The following is a 17,842-nucleotide window of genomic DNA, read 5'->3' on the forward strand; positions in this document are numbered from 1 at the left end:
TGACACTTCCCTTACCCATAACACCCAGTCATTCAGCCGAAGGGAAATGGAAAAAAGAAGATAACACAAAGGTGTAGAGGTGCCTAAGGTTTAACTAAAAATACTGTCTAATTAAGGGTGGGGATGTGGACTCTCCATGTCCGGAAAGAAAGAAATTTATCAGGTAAGCATACATTTTGTTTTCTTTCCTAAGAAATGGAGAGTCCACAACATCATTCCAATTACTAGTAGGAACCAATACCCAAGATAGAGGACACAGAATGAACAGGGAGGGATAACAAGACAGGTAGACCTAAACCGAAAGCACCACCGCTTGAAGAACCTTTCTCCCAAAAGAGATCTCAGCCAAGGCAAAAGTATCACATTTGGAAAATTTGGAAAAAGTATGTAGAGAGGACCAAGTTGCAGCCTTACAAATCTGTTCCACAGAAGCTTCATTCTTTTAAAAAGCACAATAAGAGGAAAGATTCCTAGTGGAATGAGCCTTAATTCTCCAGGAGGCTGCTGTCCAGCAGACTCATAATCAAAACTAATCATATTTCTCAACCAGAGGGAAAGAGAAGTAGAAGTTGCCTTCTGACCCCTACGCTTTCCTGAGAAACAAACAAACAGGGCAGAAGAAAATCCTTAGTAGCCTGCATGTAGAATTTCAGAGCGTGCACAACATCCAAGTTATGCAAAAGACGTTCCTTTTGAGAAGAAGAATTAGGACAAGAGAGAAGGAACAACAATTTCATGATATATATTTGTAACCAAAACCACCTTAGGGATAAACCCCAATGTAGTACGAAGAACCGCCTTATCCGCATGAAAAATAAGGTAAGGTGAATCGCACTGCAAAGCTTAGAGTTCAGAAACTCTCCAAGCAGAAGAAAAAGTGATAAGAAACAAAACCTTCCAAGACAACAGCTTAATATCTATGAATGCATTGGCTCAAACGGAGCCTGCTGCAAAACTCTAAGAACTAGGATAAGGCTCCAAGGAGGAGCAACATGATTAAACAAAGGCCTGATTCTGACCAGGGACTGTCAAAAAGATTGAACATCTGGCACATCCGTTAGACGCTTTTGTGAAAGAATAGTCAATGCAGAAATCTGACCTTTCAGAGAACTGTAAGACAACTCTTTTTTCCAGACTTTCCTTGAGAAAAGACAAAATTCTAGGAATTCTGACCCTACTCCAAGAGAAGCCCTTCAATTCATACCGATATAGGTATTTAGGCCATACCTTATGGTAAATACTACTTGCGAGCCTGAAGCATGGTATAAATAACGGACTCAGAAAAACAATACTTAGCTAGAATTAAGCGTTCAATCTCCATGCAGTCAGTTTCAGAGAAACGAGATTTGGATGGAGGAAAGGACCCTGAATTAGAGAGTCCTTCCTCAGAGGTAACCTCCAAGGTGGAAGAGATGACATCTCCCCCGAATCCACAAACCAGATCCTGTGAGGCCAGGTAGGAGCTAAGGAATCACAAATGCTCTCTCCTGTTTGATACGCGCAATGACTCGTGGAAGGAGAGCAAACGGAAAACAGGAATGCTAGACCGAAATTCCAAGGAACCGCCTGAGAGCTATCAGAGCGGCCTGAGGATCTCTTGACCTAAATCCGTACTTTGGAAGATTAACGTTCTGACGAGACACCATCAGATCCAACTCCGGAACCCCCCACCTGAGGGTTCTTCTAGAGAACACTTCCGAATGAAGAGCCCACTCCCCGGAAAGAAAAGACTGCTCAGAAAATCCACCTCTCAATTGTCCACTCCTGGAATGTGGATGGCAGATAGAAGACAATCATGAGCTTCTACGCACTGCAGAATGCAAGTCACCTCCTTCATGGCCAAGGAATTCTGAGTTCCTCCCTGGTGGTTGATGTAAACCAATGAGGTGATGTAGACTGTCTGGAATCTGATAAACCAGACTAAAGATAATTGAGGCCAAGCTGCAAGGCACTGAAGATTGCTTTCAACTCCAAAAAGTTTATGGGAAGAAAAGACTCCTCTCGAGTCCACAAGTCCTGAGCCTTTAGAGAGCCCCAAACTGCTCCCCAGCCAAACAGGCTGGCATCCGTAGACACAATCACCCAGGAGATCTCCAGAAGCAAGAGCCCTGAGATAAATGATTCTGAGAAAACCACCAGGAGAGAGAGACTCCTGATAGTGGATCCAGATCTATCCTCTGCGATAAACTAAATGGTCTCCGTTCCATTGACAGAGCATGCATAGTTGTAGAGGTCTCAGATGAAACCATGCAAAAGGAATGATGTCCATTGAAGCAAACATCAGACCAATCACCTACATGCATTAAGTCACTGATAGACAAAATTGAGATTAAGGTACACAGCAAGATATTTGGATTTTCTGACATCCATCAGAAAAATCTTAATTGGCAGGGAATCTCTGATTGTACCTAAGGAACACACCCTCGTAGCTGGAACAAGGGAACTCTATTCCAGATCCATGTTCCAACTCGTGGGGCCATAGAAAAGAGAACAACATCTCAGAATGAGATTTTGCTAGTTGGAAAGACGTTGTCTAGGTAAGGCGCTACTACAATTCCCTGGGATCTGTACCACTGCCAAAAAGAGCCTCCAGAACCATTGTGAATGTCCTGGAAGCTGTGACAAGACCAAACGGAAATGCAGCAAAACTGGAAATGCTTGAAAATTCCACTTTGGAATGCTTACTGTCACCAGAAGCACATGCCAGATGAGGAAGCAGGAGCTGTACCTGGGTTCAAACCCACAACCTTATGTTTCAAGAGTGGTGAGAGTTACCACAAAGTCACATCTCCCTTTCCAGAAAGGCAAACCTTATAAACTAGAGATGATCCCAGAGATGGGAACATGTAGATACGCGTCCTTCAGGTCTATGGTCTTCATGAACTGACCTTCTTGAACCAAAGGAAGAATGGAATGAATAGTTGCCATTTTGAAGGATGGAACCCTTGAGACACTTTAGGTCCATGATGGGGCGGAAATTCCCTCTTTATTTTTTTTTATTTTTTTTTGGGAATCACAAAGAGATCTGAATAGATCCTTGACCCTGTTCCTCTATAGGAACTGGAACAATTACTCCCAAAGAGGATAGGTCCTCTATGATAAAACGTACTTTGAATGAGCAAGTGCCTTGTGTGAGGCCTGAACTCACGACCTTTAAACTATGAGACTGACGCACTACTTACTGCGCTAATAAAGCCAGATTAAGAAGGCCACCCTCTTTACTTGGTTTGTGGATAGTCTTGACAGGATGGAAGGCAAGACTAGAATTCCTATACATAAAATATAGAAATACATACACTAAGAAATGAGACACTAACAAATATAACCTCCATAAAAGGTAGTTTTATTGTATTCTTATAAGAAAAACGCAGAATTAAACATATTAGTGTCTTAAAACACTAATAAATTGAGTATGAAACATGTAATAAACCATAAAAAAGGATTTTAAAGCCCCTGTACATAAAATAAGAGCACATACATTTCATGGATATTAGTACAGATTTATGGGGTTTCTGTACAACAGGAATAACATAAAAAGCATTATTATGTTATATAAAATATGTTTCATTATAATAACAAAAGATCAATAAAAATATGACCTTCCACTGGAAGTTCAAATAAGATCTTACATACTAGTAGATCTGATACCATCCAGAAAGAAAATTAAGAAGACCTCAGAGAAGGTTTTAAAAAGTCTAATCTACAAAATACTCATCTAGAGTAATATTAAAAAGGCAATGATAATGGGGCATGTCCGGGGGCAGCCAAGAGCGGCTACAATACTTGGAGCTCCGTATACCACCAAGATAATCCGCAGATTATCAGAGGCTGAGAGACCCATCTACTTTAATAAATTGCAATCTAAAATATATAAAACATAAATATAAATCTACTGATTAATACCATTTTTAATAGAACTGCCTCTTCAGGAGCACAAGTCAGTCTGGACCATTAGAGGGAAGGCGGCGGCCATACTACTTTTTTTCTGACACCCCCCGGTTATTCCGTGTATAGCAGTACTGGATGCTGCAATAATCTGAACTGTGGAGATCGATATCTGAGATTGTTTCACAGCACTGTCAGACAAAAGAGTACAAAGGCAAAGAGAGGAGAAAAATTCCACCAAAGAAGAAGTGCGCAACTACTTACTGGCCTAGTTAAAATGGAGACAGCCGTTAAACTGCGATTGCAAGAGATGGAGGCAATGCTCGTTGCTCACTTTGTAAAGCTCAATGCAGTGATTGCAGAAGAATTGAATTCCCTGAGAGAAGATTGCGGCTTTTTAATTCGGCCACCAGTTGTGCTTCCGAAAATCTGTTACTTGCCTTCTGTACAAGGGCCCGTACTGCCAAAGCAGATTGCTATTAGTTTCCTTCAGCAATATACCCTAGAGGATGCGATTACTCCTGGAACAGACTTACGGTCCTTAGTAAAGCAGACCGAAATCAGGTACAATACAGCTGTGCAGCTGATCGAAGGCAGAGAATGCGAAACGGCTGCTTCTGTTCAGCTCAGAGACGAAAGCCCAGAGATTCGACAGCTTGAGACACTTACAGGCCCAACTACAGGATCATTAACATTTACAGCCCCCTGATTCAGACAGAAGAGGACTGTCTCACAGTTAATGCACACTGGAATAGTGGCCCTGCATGAAGCTTATGCTGACAACTAACAGCTCCTGGCCTCTTTCATCTTTGCTCCACAAACAGTGGGAACTAAATTGAGACGCTCTCAGGTAGTACCACCTCAGACGTTTGTCCCTTGCTTGTGGATGCAGTCGCTTTACTTTGATTGTGACAACTCCATGTTGTACCCCAGTTTTAACATCGTCCTCTCAAAAGGACTGAAGGTGGGAGTAGTCTAAAGTCTTTGGGGATAATAAGTGCCAATTGCCACAAATAGAGCCAAATGTTTTTTTTTTTGTTTGTTTATTCTTTTTTTCTTCTCTCATTATAGTCTCATTATAGTCGATAGTCTATGTCCCTACCAGTTGCATCACCTGCACATACAGGTTACATATTTCTCCTATAGGTATAGGTCCTATAGGTCTCAGTCCCTGCCATCTAGCCTAAGTTTTTATTTCCCAAGGATATGCTTGGTTAAAAAATGATATGCTGCCTGATAATGAATGGGAGACCTTACTACATCTTTGTACTTTATGTTGACTCATTCCTTAGCCCATATTACAAACCCTGATAATAGTACATAACCCGTGGTATACTTATACTCAAGAGTAATTATAATATGACTGTACTTTGTTTATAATGCTGAATATATTATTGAACAGCTCAAGTTCTGTTATTGGTAGCCTTAGTGCCAGTGGCTGAGGCGCTGGGGTCCACTATACCTAGTACAGAATAGTAATATTGAACAGACGTCATAGTATTAATTTGTATATTAATTGTTATGTTATTTGGTAATCTTATATAAATCGAAAGCTAAATAACATGTAATTGCTCTACTTTGTTTTCTACAGAGGGCTTTTCAGGCTTTCAATTCTCCTCTACTAGTACAATCCCATTTTCAGTTGACCAAAAATCTTAATTATATCTAGGCGTACAATTTTCAATGTCTAAATGGAAAACACTGATCAATAGCCTGTGAGTTTGTATTTATCTATACTAAGCTAGAAGTAAGTTGATATTAGCCTGTCTAGTTTATTTCCAATATCCGCAGTTCCTTAGTTCACATGTTATTTCTTTTCATTAATGCTATAAAATCACATATAACTTTCTTAGAGGGTCCAAAAGTGGCCTTATATCATCAGATACCCACCTCCGTCAATTTTCCTATAATAAGTTGAAAGTCCAAGATTGACTTTAGTTTGCCAAAGGAGGTGTAAGAACCAAAGATATTCAATTAAATAGAGGTTTGAATTTGTATTGGTCACTAATATTTATTTAATTTAGCTATATATGTCTCAGACAATGTTTTATCGGATATTGACTTATCAGTGCACTAGTGATCTGCTTTGTATTAGTTTCCTGTATGTACCACAAATGTTCATGTGCCTCTAATATTTCTGTATTTTGTCATTGTTTTGTTAGCAAGAGATATGTAAAATTCATGTGATGTGGTCATGTATGTATCTTGACCCTGCATACCATCTTATTGTAATGTTTTTTGAAACCTCAATAAAATAATAAAAAAAACAAAAAGGCAATGATAAATACCATTCATTACCACTAGATGATAGTAGACAACAGGAATTTCAAATTTAGTGTAGATAGGTTGAAGAAAAGAAGGTTAACCCTTTCCATCTTTACACAAAATCAACAAACACTTGGGGGGCAATTTATGAACCCACTCCGCTTCAGTTCCGCCTAAGACTGCTGCTCCTTAACTCGTCCGCCACCTCTGAGGTGGCGGACAGCAATCAACCTGATCGAATATGATCGGATTGATTGACACCCTGGCCGAGAATCTGCAGGGGGCGGTATTGCACCAGCAGTTCACAAGAACTGCTGGTGCAATGATAAATGCAGACAGCGTATGCTGTCAGCATTTATCAATGTGCGGCGGACATGATTCGCTATAGCGGATCATGTCTGTTCGCACCATGATAAATTTACCCTCTGTTCTATAAATAACTATTTTAGAGAAAAAGATGCCCTGAGAGAATAAATGTAAAAGAGAAGACACAGACTGTATGAACTTAACAAAGAACACAGTCTACTGTGGCTACGCAGACTCAAATTACTAGAGCCAGTAAAAGATATATTTTGAATTTTCAAAAAATCGAAACACAATATATAGAGTTCAGAAGAAGAACCCCTTAGCTGAGTCAAATATAATGCACCAGAGAACCTGCCTCTCTCTGAGGTGCAGCGTAGCAGTGCTCCCTATTCATGAGGGAGAAGCAGTCAGAAGTGCGCCACAAGAAAAATGACGTCTACTCTAAAGGGCATCATTGTACAGAACAGCCCTATCGTTACTGTCAAGAACGCACTGCAATAAAAAATCGTGAAGCGCTGTGAGCTGTGAATGCAGCCCTCGCTCAAAGCCGTTAAACACCACCATCTCGTATAATAGTGTAGAGATTCGAAGCGGCCATGAGTACAGGAGCCCCTCTCCCACAAGCTCCATAATAATGAGTGCCTTAGATGTGAGCTGCGTATGCGGCCATCATGCCGGTACCGTGTGGTCTCTGTTTCATCAAGTAACTATACTAGCAACCTAGGGCTAGATCACAAAAGTCACACACCATATGTAACATATCCCAGCCTGATATCACTGTCCCTTTAAGACTGCCTTCCCTGCTTCTGACAATCATGCTGGTTTGGGCAGTATTTGCATTCAACTTACCTGCCTAATTATTAATTCATACACCTGATTCCCTCAGCCTCTTTTTAAGTCTTCTCAGGTCTAATGTGCATTGCATTAACTTTGAAGTTGTGTTCCTGAACAACAGAGGTCTGTGACTGTTCCTGCATGGATTTTACCAACTTATTCAAGCTTTTACCTATGCTTAAAAACATCTAATCGCAAGTATCCAAATAATTCCATTTTGTTTCCTTGACACTGCTACTTAACAAACTTTGAACTTTATTATAAATTACAAGTATGTTTTTCGTTATCATTACTCTCTAATTACTACAACAGCATCTTACTCAGAACTTTATAACTATTCTCTGCTACAAGTTGTCATAGCTGAAATATCCTACTGCAAATATGTTAACATATTAAGAACTCTGCATCTATGTGTTCCGTTAAAAGCTATCATGTGATCCTCCATAATATGCACAAACAGTAATTAATGCCTTAAACTTGCATCTTGTTTATCACCTGTGCTGCTCTGCTTAATTCTGACATACAACTCTATATAATATTATGTGCTGTGAACCTGCAACAAACCTTAGTTTGCATCTATGAGTTAATCTTCTACCAGTTTACTCTGAAGCCTGAACATTCCACATTGCTATATTTTTCTCTCATTGGATCCTGCAGCTACTCCTATTAACTAACTATATGTCACAGTGAAGCCAGAATATATTGTATACATATGTTACACTCTCCATGAATTCTACAATAACTTCTAGCAACTATGAATCACAGAATATCATCTATCCACGTTCAGGATTCTCTTCCCCGGGTCAGGAGTCGGTGTCATGCAGTGCCTGTCTAGCTGCCCCTATGTATGGCAGCCCTTATCCCTTTTTATAGTGGTCTTATGTACTTTTTAAAAACGTTTGATTTCCACCTTTCTAATTTCTTTATATGCTCTGCTGGCGCCCCACTCGCTGCTGCATTTGTGGCAGCTCCTATCCTAAATGAATGGGGTGCAAGTGTGCTGGGATCCCAACCCAGCTTCTTGACCGCTAATTGTAATACCCTCCTAAACTGGAATTTAGTCACTGGGTCTCCATTCTTGTGTCTAAAGAACATGTCCCCTTTCGCTGCTCCTGCCCTTAAGTAGTTATTTACGCCTGCCACTGGGCAAATTTCGTCCCCTGTCTCCTTTAACACCAACCATGTCCCTTTTCCCTCCCTGTCAGTTTTGGATTTCCGAATGAACACTAATACTGATTTTCTTTCTACCCTGACATCCCCTGCTTTTAGCCCGTATCACCCTGCAGTCTTACTTGTTGCTACTAGCTCGCTTATGCGCAATGCTGCGGAGAATGCGATGATAAATATTGCCGAAAATAAATTTGCCTCAAAGTCGTTTCTGCAAGTCTGACCTAGTGAGTTAAGCAGTGCTCTCAGCCTGTCTACCGTGATGGGCTCCCTCCTGTCCTTCTTTTCCTCTTCCTCTATTGCCCACCCCTTAACTACTTTCTTAACTATGAATCTTTTAGTCACGTTGTTTACCTCTAGTAGCTGTGAAAAATATGATACAGCTGCCAATATTGTAGTCAGTTTCCCTTTTCTTATTTTTGCCTGTTTTAACTGTGCTAAGTATTCTAAGAATAGCTTTTCTTCAGTGCCCTTTTTTGTCCCCATAAATTTTTTCCAGTCTTCCCAGTGCTTACTATATGTTGTCCACGTCCGCAGGGCCAAGTACCTTTTTTATCAAGCTTTTGATTATTTCTAAGCGTTCCCAATCTGCCAAAGAGAAATGGGGCATGCTTCACCATTTAGCTCTGCCTTAGGCGCCAGCTGCCTGAATAGGTCCCATTTAAACCTTGATAGCGCGTCCGCAATAACATTGTTTACGCCTGGAATGTGTTTGGCCCTGAAGCTTATATTATTCTCGAGCGCTTTAAGAACTAGGTGCTGCATGTATGGGATAACCTGCGCGGAAGATGCCAATAGGTTGTTTAACACCTCTACTACCCCCATGTTATCTGACCAAAACAGGATATTTTTATTAGCCAAGTCTCTACCCCACAGCTCTATTGCGGCTACTATGGGGAATAATTCCAGTAACACTAGGTTCCTAGTCCATCCCTTTTCTTCCCATAGCCTTGGCCATTTTCCTGTGCACCATTTGCCATTAAGGTATGCCCCAAAACCTGACCCGCCTGCGGCATCTGTGTATAATTGCAGCTCGGTTGCTAAGATTCTCTCCTCACAAATTCTTATACCGTTAACGTTTTTCACAAAACGATCCCATACTCTCAGCTCTGTTTTTAAGCTCTTACTTAGCCTAATGTTATGGTTAGGTAATATTGCCCCCCTTGTGCTTATCTCGAGCCTTCGCTTAAAAATTCTGCCCAGGGTTATCACTCTGCATGCGAAGTTAAGGAGGCCCAGTAATTTCTGCATCTCCCTAAGGGTAATCTTCTTCTTCTTTAGCATTTGGTCTATGGCCAGCCTAATTTTTTAAATTTTTTCCCCCGGTAGCCTGCACTGCTTATTTATCGAATCAATTTCTATTCCCAGAAAGGCTAGAGAGGTACAGGGGCCTTCTGATTTGTCTAGTGCTACCGGCACTCACAGCTGCTTGAAAATTGCTAACACTTCCCCCAGTATTCTCCCGCACTCGCCTGTGTTGCGCTTACCAGCAATCATAAAATCATCTAAATAATGCACTAGCGAGTTACTACCTCTTCCTCTCTTGTATCACCCAATGCAGAAAGGAGCTAAACTCCTCGAAATATTGGCAAGCATTTATCGACATAGTAGCCTCCTTCAAACTTACACCTCATAAATCTGAAGCTCTCGGGGTGCAGCGGTAATAGCCTAAATGCGGCTTCTATGTCGATTTTTGCTACGTCTGCCCCTATTCCCGCCGCCTTGACTAGGTTAACCGCTTGGTCAAAAGATTGATAAGCTACTGATGCGTCTTCTTTGCTTATGGCATCATTGACTGAGTGCCCTCTAGGATACGATAAGTGCTGAATCAGTCTAAATTTACCTATTTCTTTCTTGGGGACTACGCCTAAGGGGGACACTACCAACCCTTCTATTGGCTTTCTCAAAAAGGGGCCTGCCATTCTTCCCAGCTCAACCTCTTTCTTCAATTTACCCCTCAGCACTTCAGGCAATTCATACCCAGACTTTAGTTTTTTTTTCCCTTTTTTGTGGCTTCTACCCTCCCCTGTATGGGTATCTTGAACCTGTATAGTAGCCCTTCCCTTAATCTTTCCCTCTCCCTCACCTTGGGGTATCCTTCTAGGGCCTCCACCAACTTATTTACTTTCAGAGGGGTTCTGGCCAGTCCCAGCTCCTCCCCCTTGAAACTTATTTGGGGCACGAAAGGAATCATTTTTTCCCCCTTGGCTCTTCCTGCATTCCACCCCGGGGTGATTCCCTGCGCAATGCCTGCAAATATGCTTGTATCTACAAGAAGTTCCTCTATCGCAGCGCTTATCGTTATACGCCCAGCATTCTTTTATCTCTTGCTTAATCCCTTTTGCATTTTACTGCCACCTTGCCCCTCTGCTATCTTTACCAGGCGGGACCATGTATCTATGATTTTTACCCCGAAATCTTTCCTGCCTTTTCCCCCTGTGGCCACGCTGCCCCTCCTGAACTCCTCATCATAATCCTTCCAGGAAAACCCCCCATAGGTTGTGAAGCAATCTGCGATTAGGTGTAGGTATCTCATCATACCCTTCATTTGGCTAGGGTGTGCCTCTAGGAAACTTTCTGCGTACACTGCAAACCCCTTAACCCATTCCGCAAATGAACTCTTTTTCCTACTTTTTGCCCCATCCACCCTGGACTTAGTGGCAATCGCTTCTCTAGTTATGTCAAAGAAATCTAGGTACCTCCCTTTCCTTGCTTTTTGTACCAACTTACGGCTAGATTTGGAGTTTTGTCGGTAACGACCCGAAAATCTAACGCCGGCTTTTTTCTGGCCGCACCATAAAAATAACTCTGGTATTGAGAGTCCACATAAAGGCTGCGTTAGGCTCCAATAAAGGAGCGTAGAGCATTTTTAACGCAGCTTCAACTCTCGATACCAGAGTTGCTTACGCAAGCGGCCAGCCTCAAAAACGTGCTCGTGCACGATTCCCCCATAGGAAACAATGGGGCTGTTTGAGCTGAAAAAAAACCTAACACCTGCAAAAAAGCCGCGTTCAGCTCTTAACGCAGCCCCATTGTTTGCTATGCGGAAACACTTCCTACGTCTGCACCTAACACTCTAACATGTACCCCGAGTCTAAACACCCCTAACCTTACACTTATTAACCCCTAATCTGCCGCCCCCGCTATCGCTGACACCTGCATATTATTATTAACCCCTAATCTGCCGCTCCGTAAACCGCCGCTACTTACATTATCCCTATGTACCCCTAATCTGCTGCCCCTAACACCGCCGACCCCTATATTATATTTATTAACCCCTAATCTGCCCCCCTCAACGTCGCCTCCACCTGCCTACACTTATTAACCCCTAATCTGCCGAGCGGACCGAACCGCTACTATAATAAAGTTATTAACCCCTAATCCGCCTCACTAACCCTATAATAAATAGTATTAACCCCTAATCTGCCCTCCCTAACATCGCCGACACCTAACTTCAATTATTAACCCCTAATCTGACGACCGGAGCTCACCGCTATTCTAATAAATGTATTAACCCCTAAAGCTAAGTCTAACCCTAACACTAACACCCCCCTAACTTAAATATAATTTACATCTAACGAAATTAATTATCTCTTATTAAATAAATTATTCCTATTTAAAGCTAAATACTTACCTGTAAAATAAATCCTAATATAGCTACAATATAAATTATAATTATATTATAGCTATTTTAGGATTAATATTTATTTTACAGGCAACGTTGTAATTATTTTAACCATGTACAATAGCTATTAAATAGTTAAGAACTATTTAATAGTTACCTAGTTAAAATAATTACAAAATTACCTGTAAAATAAATCCTAACCTAAGTTACAATTAAACCTAACACTATACTATCATTAAATTAATTAAATAAAATACCTACAATTACCTACAATTAAACCTAACACTACACTATCAATCAATAAATTAAATACAATTCCTACAAATAACTACAATGAAATAAACTAACTAAAGTACAAAAAATAAAAAAGACCTAAGTTACAAAAAAAAAAAAATATTTACAAACATAAGAAAAATATTACAACAATTTTAAACTAATTACACCTACTCTAAGCCCCCTAATAAAATAATAAAGACCCCCAAAATAAAAAAATGCCCTACCCTATTCTAAATTACTAAAGTTCAAAGCTCTTTTACCTTACCAGCCCTGAACAGGGCCCTTTGCGGGGCATGCCCCAAGAAGTTCAGCTCTTTTGCCTGTAAAAAAAACATACAATACTCCCCCCCCCCAACATTACAACCCACCACCCACATACCCCTAATCTAACCCAAACCCCCCTTAAATAAACCTAACACTAAGCCCCTGAAGATCATCCTACCTTGTCTTCACCTCACCAGGTATCACCGATCCGTCCTGGCTCCAAAATCTTCATCCAACCCAAGCGGGGGCTGGCGATCCATCATCCGGTGGCTGAAGAGGTCCAGAAGAGGCTCCAAAGTCTTCATCCTATCCGGGAAGAAGAGTAGATCCGGATCGGCAACCATCATCTTCCAAGCGGCATCTTCTATCTTCATCCGATGAGGACCGGCTCCATCCTGAAGACCTCCGACGCGGACCCATCTTCATCCGGCGACGTCCAACTGAAGAATGAAGGTTCCTTTAAGGGACGTCATCCAAGATGGCGTCCCTCGAATTCCGATTGGCTGATAGGATTCTATCAGCCAATCGGAATTAAGGTAGGAATATTCTGATTGGCTGATGGAATCAGCCAATCAGAATCAAGTTCAATCCGATTGGCTGATCCAATCAGCCAATCAGATTGAGCTCGCATTCTATTGGCTGTTCCGATCAGCCAATAGAATGCAAGCTCAATCTGATTGGCTGATTGGATCAGCCAATCGGATTGATCTTGATTCTGATTGGCTGATTCCATCAGCCAATCAGAATATTCCTACCTTAATTCCGATTGGCTGATAGAATCCTATCAGCCAATCGGAATTCGAGGGACGCCATCTTGGATGACGTCCCTTAAAGGAACCTTCATTCTTCAGTTGGACGTCGCCGGATGAAGATGGGTCCGCGTCGGAGGTCTTCAGGATGGAGCCGGTCCTCATCGGATGAAGATAGAAGATGCCGCTTGGAAGATGATGGTTGCCGGTCCGGATCTACTCTTCTTCCCGGATAGGATGAAGACTTTGGAGCCTCTTCTGGACCTCTTCAGCCACCGGATGATGGATCGCCAGCCCCTGCTTGGGTTGGATGAAGATTTTGGAGCCAGGACGGATCGGTGATACCTGGTGAGGTGAAGACAAGGTAGGATGATCTTCAGGGGCTTAGTGTTAGGTTTATTTAAGGGGGGTTTGGGTTAGATTAGGGGTATGTGGGTGGTGGGTTGTAATGTTGGGGGGGGGTATTGTATGTTTTTTTTACAGGCAAAAGAGCTGAACTTCTTGGGGCATGCCCCGCAAAGGGCCCTGTTCAGGGCTGGTAAGGTAAAAGAGCTTTGAACTTTAGTAATTTAGAATAGGGTAGGGCATTTTTTTATTTTGGGGGTCTTTGTTATTTTATTAGGGGGCTTAGAGTAGGTGTAATTAGTTTAAAATTGTTGTAATATTTTTCTTATGTTTGTAAATATTTTTATTTTTTTTGTAACTTATTTATTTTTTATTTTTTGTACTTTAGTTAGTTTATTTCATTGTAGTTATTTGTAGGAATTGTATTTAATTTATTTATTGATAGTGTAGTGTTAGGTTTAATTGTAGGTAATTGTAGGTATTTTATTTAATTAATTTAATGATAGTATAGTGTTAGGTTTAATTGTAACTTAGGTTAGGATTTATTTTACAGGTAATTTTGTAATTATTTTAACTAGGTAACTATTAAATAGTTCTTAACTATTTAATAGCTATTGTACATGGTTAAAATAATTACAAAGTTGCCTGTAAAATAAATATTAATCCTAAAATAGCTATAATATAATTATAATTTATATTGTAGCTATATTAGGATTTATTTTACAGGTAAGTATTTAGCTTTAAATAGGAATAATTTATTTAATAAGAGATAATTAATTTCGTTAGATGTAAATTATATTTAAGTTAGGGGGGTGTTAGTGTTAGGGTTAGATTTAGCTTTAGGGGTTAATACATTTATTAGAATAGCGGTGAGCTCCGGTCGTCAGATTAGGGGTTAATAATTGAAGTTAGGTGTCGGCGATGTTAGGGAGGGCAGATTAGGGGTTAATACTATTTATTATAGGGTTAGTGAGGCGGATTAGGGGTTAATAACTTTATTATAGTAGCGGTGCGGTCTGCTCGGCAGATTAGGGGTTAATAAGTGGAGGCGATGTTGAGGGGGGCAGATTAGGGGTTAATAAGTGTAGGTAGCTGGCGGCGACGTTGTGGGGGGCAGATTAGGGGTTAATAAATATAATATAGGGGTCGGCGGTGTTAGGGGCAGCACATTAGGGGTACATAAGTATAACGTAGGTGGCGGTCGGCAGATTAGGGGTTAAAAAAATTTAATAGAGTGTCGGCGATGTGGGGGGACCTCGGTTTAGGGGTACATAGGTAGTTTATGGGTGTTAGTGTACTTTAGAGTACAGTAGTTAAGAGCTTTATAAACCGGCGTTAGCCCAGAAAGCTCTTAACTACTGACTTTTTTCCTGCGGCTGGAGTTTTGTCGTTAGATGTCTAACGCTCACTTCAGACACGACTCTAAATACCGGAGTTAGAAAGATCCCATTGAAAAGATAGGATACGCAATTGACGTAAGGGAATCTGCGGTATGGAAAAGTCGTGGCTGAAAAGTGAGCGTTAGACCCTATTTTGAGTGACTCCAAATGCCGGAGGTAGCCTAAAACCAGCGTTAGGAGCCTCTAACGCTGGTTTTCACGGCTAACGCCAAACTCCAAATCTAGGCCATAGATTTTAAGTGCGCAGCCAGCGGGACTAAAGTACCCCACTCATTTCGTCCTCAACCTGTGCCCCCCCCCTGTCACTATCCTCTGAATCAGAGCCCCTACGCTCCTCTTTTTTTCCATTGTTTTGCATAAATCTTACGTACGATTTTTAATATTTTCTTATTGGGACCCCTTAACACATCAGAATCCCCATCAGAGTCAGAATTGCTGCTAGAACTGTCAGAAGAAAGCATAACACTACGTTTCTTACCTTTTTTCCCTGTCTGTGAGTCGCCGGATTGGTGCTCCTTTGCTATCCCCTCTCCACTGGTCCCTGGTTGCTCGATATGTCCGTCTGCTCTGTGGTCCCTCTGCTCTTCTGTTTGGCGGATTCCCCTGTGTCCCTCTGCTGCAGCGACAGGTGTGACTGCTTGCGAAGCCTGTGGATAACACATGTTATTTACAGGTCTTTGATTATATGGGGTCTCGTGGCCGGCCCTACCGTTCTCTGGTACCCTCTTATATAGTTGGGGGCTAAGGGGGGATCCTACACAGCAGCATATGTAAATATGCTCAAAAAAATAATAAAAAAAATAAAAGATAGCTTTTATTTTAATACTGGCAGACTTTCTGCCAGTACTTAAGATGGCGGGGACAATTGTGGGGTGGGGGATGGAAGAGAGCTATTTGGGAGGGATCAGGGGGTGTGATGTGCCAGGTGGGAGGCTGATCTCTACACTAAAGTTAAAATTAACCCTGCAAGCTCCCTACAAGCTATCTAATTAACCCCTTCACTGCTAGCCATAATACCTGTGTGATGCGCAGCGGCATTTAGCGGCCTTCTAATTACCAAAAAGCAACGCCAAAGCCATATATGTCTGCTATTTCTGAACAAAGGGGATCCCAGAGAAGCATTTACAACCATTTGTGCTATAATTGCACAAGCTGTTTGTAAATAATTTCAGTGAGAAACCTAAAGTTTGTGAAAAAGTTAGTGAAAAAGGGAACAATTTTTTTTTATTTGATCACATTTGGCGGTGAAATGGTGGCATGAAATATACCAAGATGGGCCTAGATCAATACTTGGGGTTGTCTACTATACTACACTAAAGCTAAAATTAATCATAGAAGCTCCCTACATGCTCCCTAATTAACCCCTTCACTGCTGGGCATAATACACGTGTGGTGCGCAGTGGCATTTAGCGGCCTTATAATTGCCAAAAAGCAACGCCAAAGCCATATATGTCTTCTATTTCTGAACAAAGAGGATCCCAGAGAAGCATTTACAACCATTTATGCCATAATTGCACAAATTTTTGGAAATAATTTCAGTGAGAAACCTAAAGTTTGTGAAAAAATTTGTGAAAATGTGAACAATTTTTTTTATTTGATCGCATTTGGCAGTGAAATATACCAAAATGGGCCTAGATAAATACTTTGGGATGTCTTCTAAAAAAAAAATATATTCAAAATATACATGTCAAGGGATATTCAGGGATTCCTGAAAGATATCAATGTTCCAATGTAACTAGCGCTAATTTTGAAAAAAAGTGGTTTGGAAATAGAAAAGTGCTACTTGTATTTATGGCCCTATAACTTGCAAAAAAAGCAAAGAACGTGTAAACATTGGGTATTTCTAAACTCAGGACAAAATTTAGAAACTATTTATCATGGGTGTTTTTTGGTGGTTGTAGATGTGTAACAGATTTTGGGGGTCAAAGTTAGAAAAAGTGTGTTTTTTTCCATTTTTTTCCTCATATTTTATAAATTTTTTAATAGTATATTATAAGATATGATGAAAATAATGGTATCTTTAGAAAGTCCATTTAATGGCGAGAAAAACGGTATATAATATGTGTGGGTACAGTAAATGAGTAAGAGGAAAATTACAGCTAAACACAAACACCGCAAAAATGTAAAAATAGCCTTGGTCCCTAACGGACAGAAAATGGAAAAGGGCTGTGGTCATTAAGGGGTTAAAGAGACAGTCTACTTTAACGTTGTTATTGTTTAAAAAGATGGATAACGCCTTTACTACACATTCTCCAGCTTTGCACACCCAACATTGTTATATTAATAGAATTTAATATACTTTATAACCTTTAAACCTCTAAATTTCTGCCTGTTTCTAAGCCCCATCAGGAAGCCTCTTATCTCATTGCATTTTAATAGCTTTTCACAGCCAGACAATGCTAGCTTGTGTTTGCCATATAGATAAACAAATTATGCTCACTCCTGTGGAGTTACATATGAGACAGCACTAAATGGCTAAAATGCAAGCATGTAAAAATCACTGAGCTAAGGGGGCAGTCTGCAAAGGCTTAGATACAATGTAATCACAGAGGTAAAAAGTATATTAAAGGGATAGTAAAGTCCAAATTAAACGTTCATGATTCAGATAGGGCATCTCATTTTAAACAACTTTCTAATTTACTTTTATCATCAAATTTGTTTTGTTCTCTTGGTATTCTTAGTTGAAAGCTAAATCTAGGTAGGCTGATATGCTAATTTCTAAGCCC

This window comes from Bombina bombina, chromosome 2 (genome assembly GCF_027579735.1).
Source record: "Bombina bombina isolate aBomBom1 chromosome 2, aBomBom1.pri, whole genome shotgun sequence".
NCBI classification, from domain to species: Eukaryota; Metazoa; Chordata; class Amphibia; order Anura; family Bombinatoridae; genus Bombina; species Bombina bombina.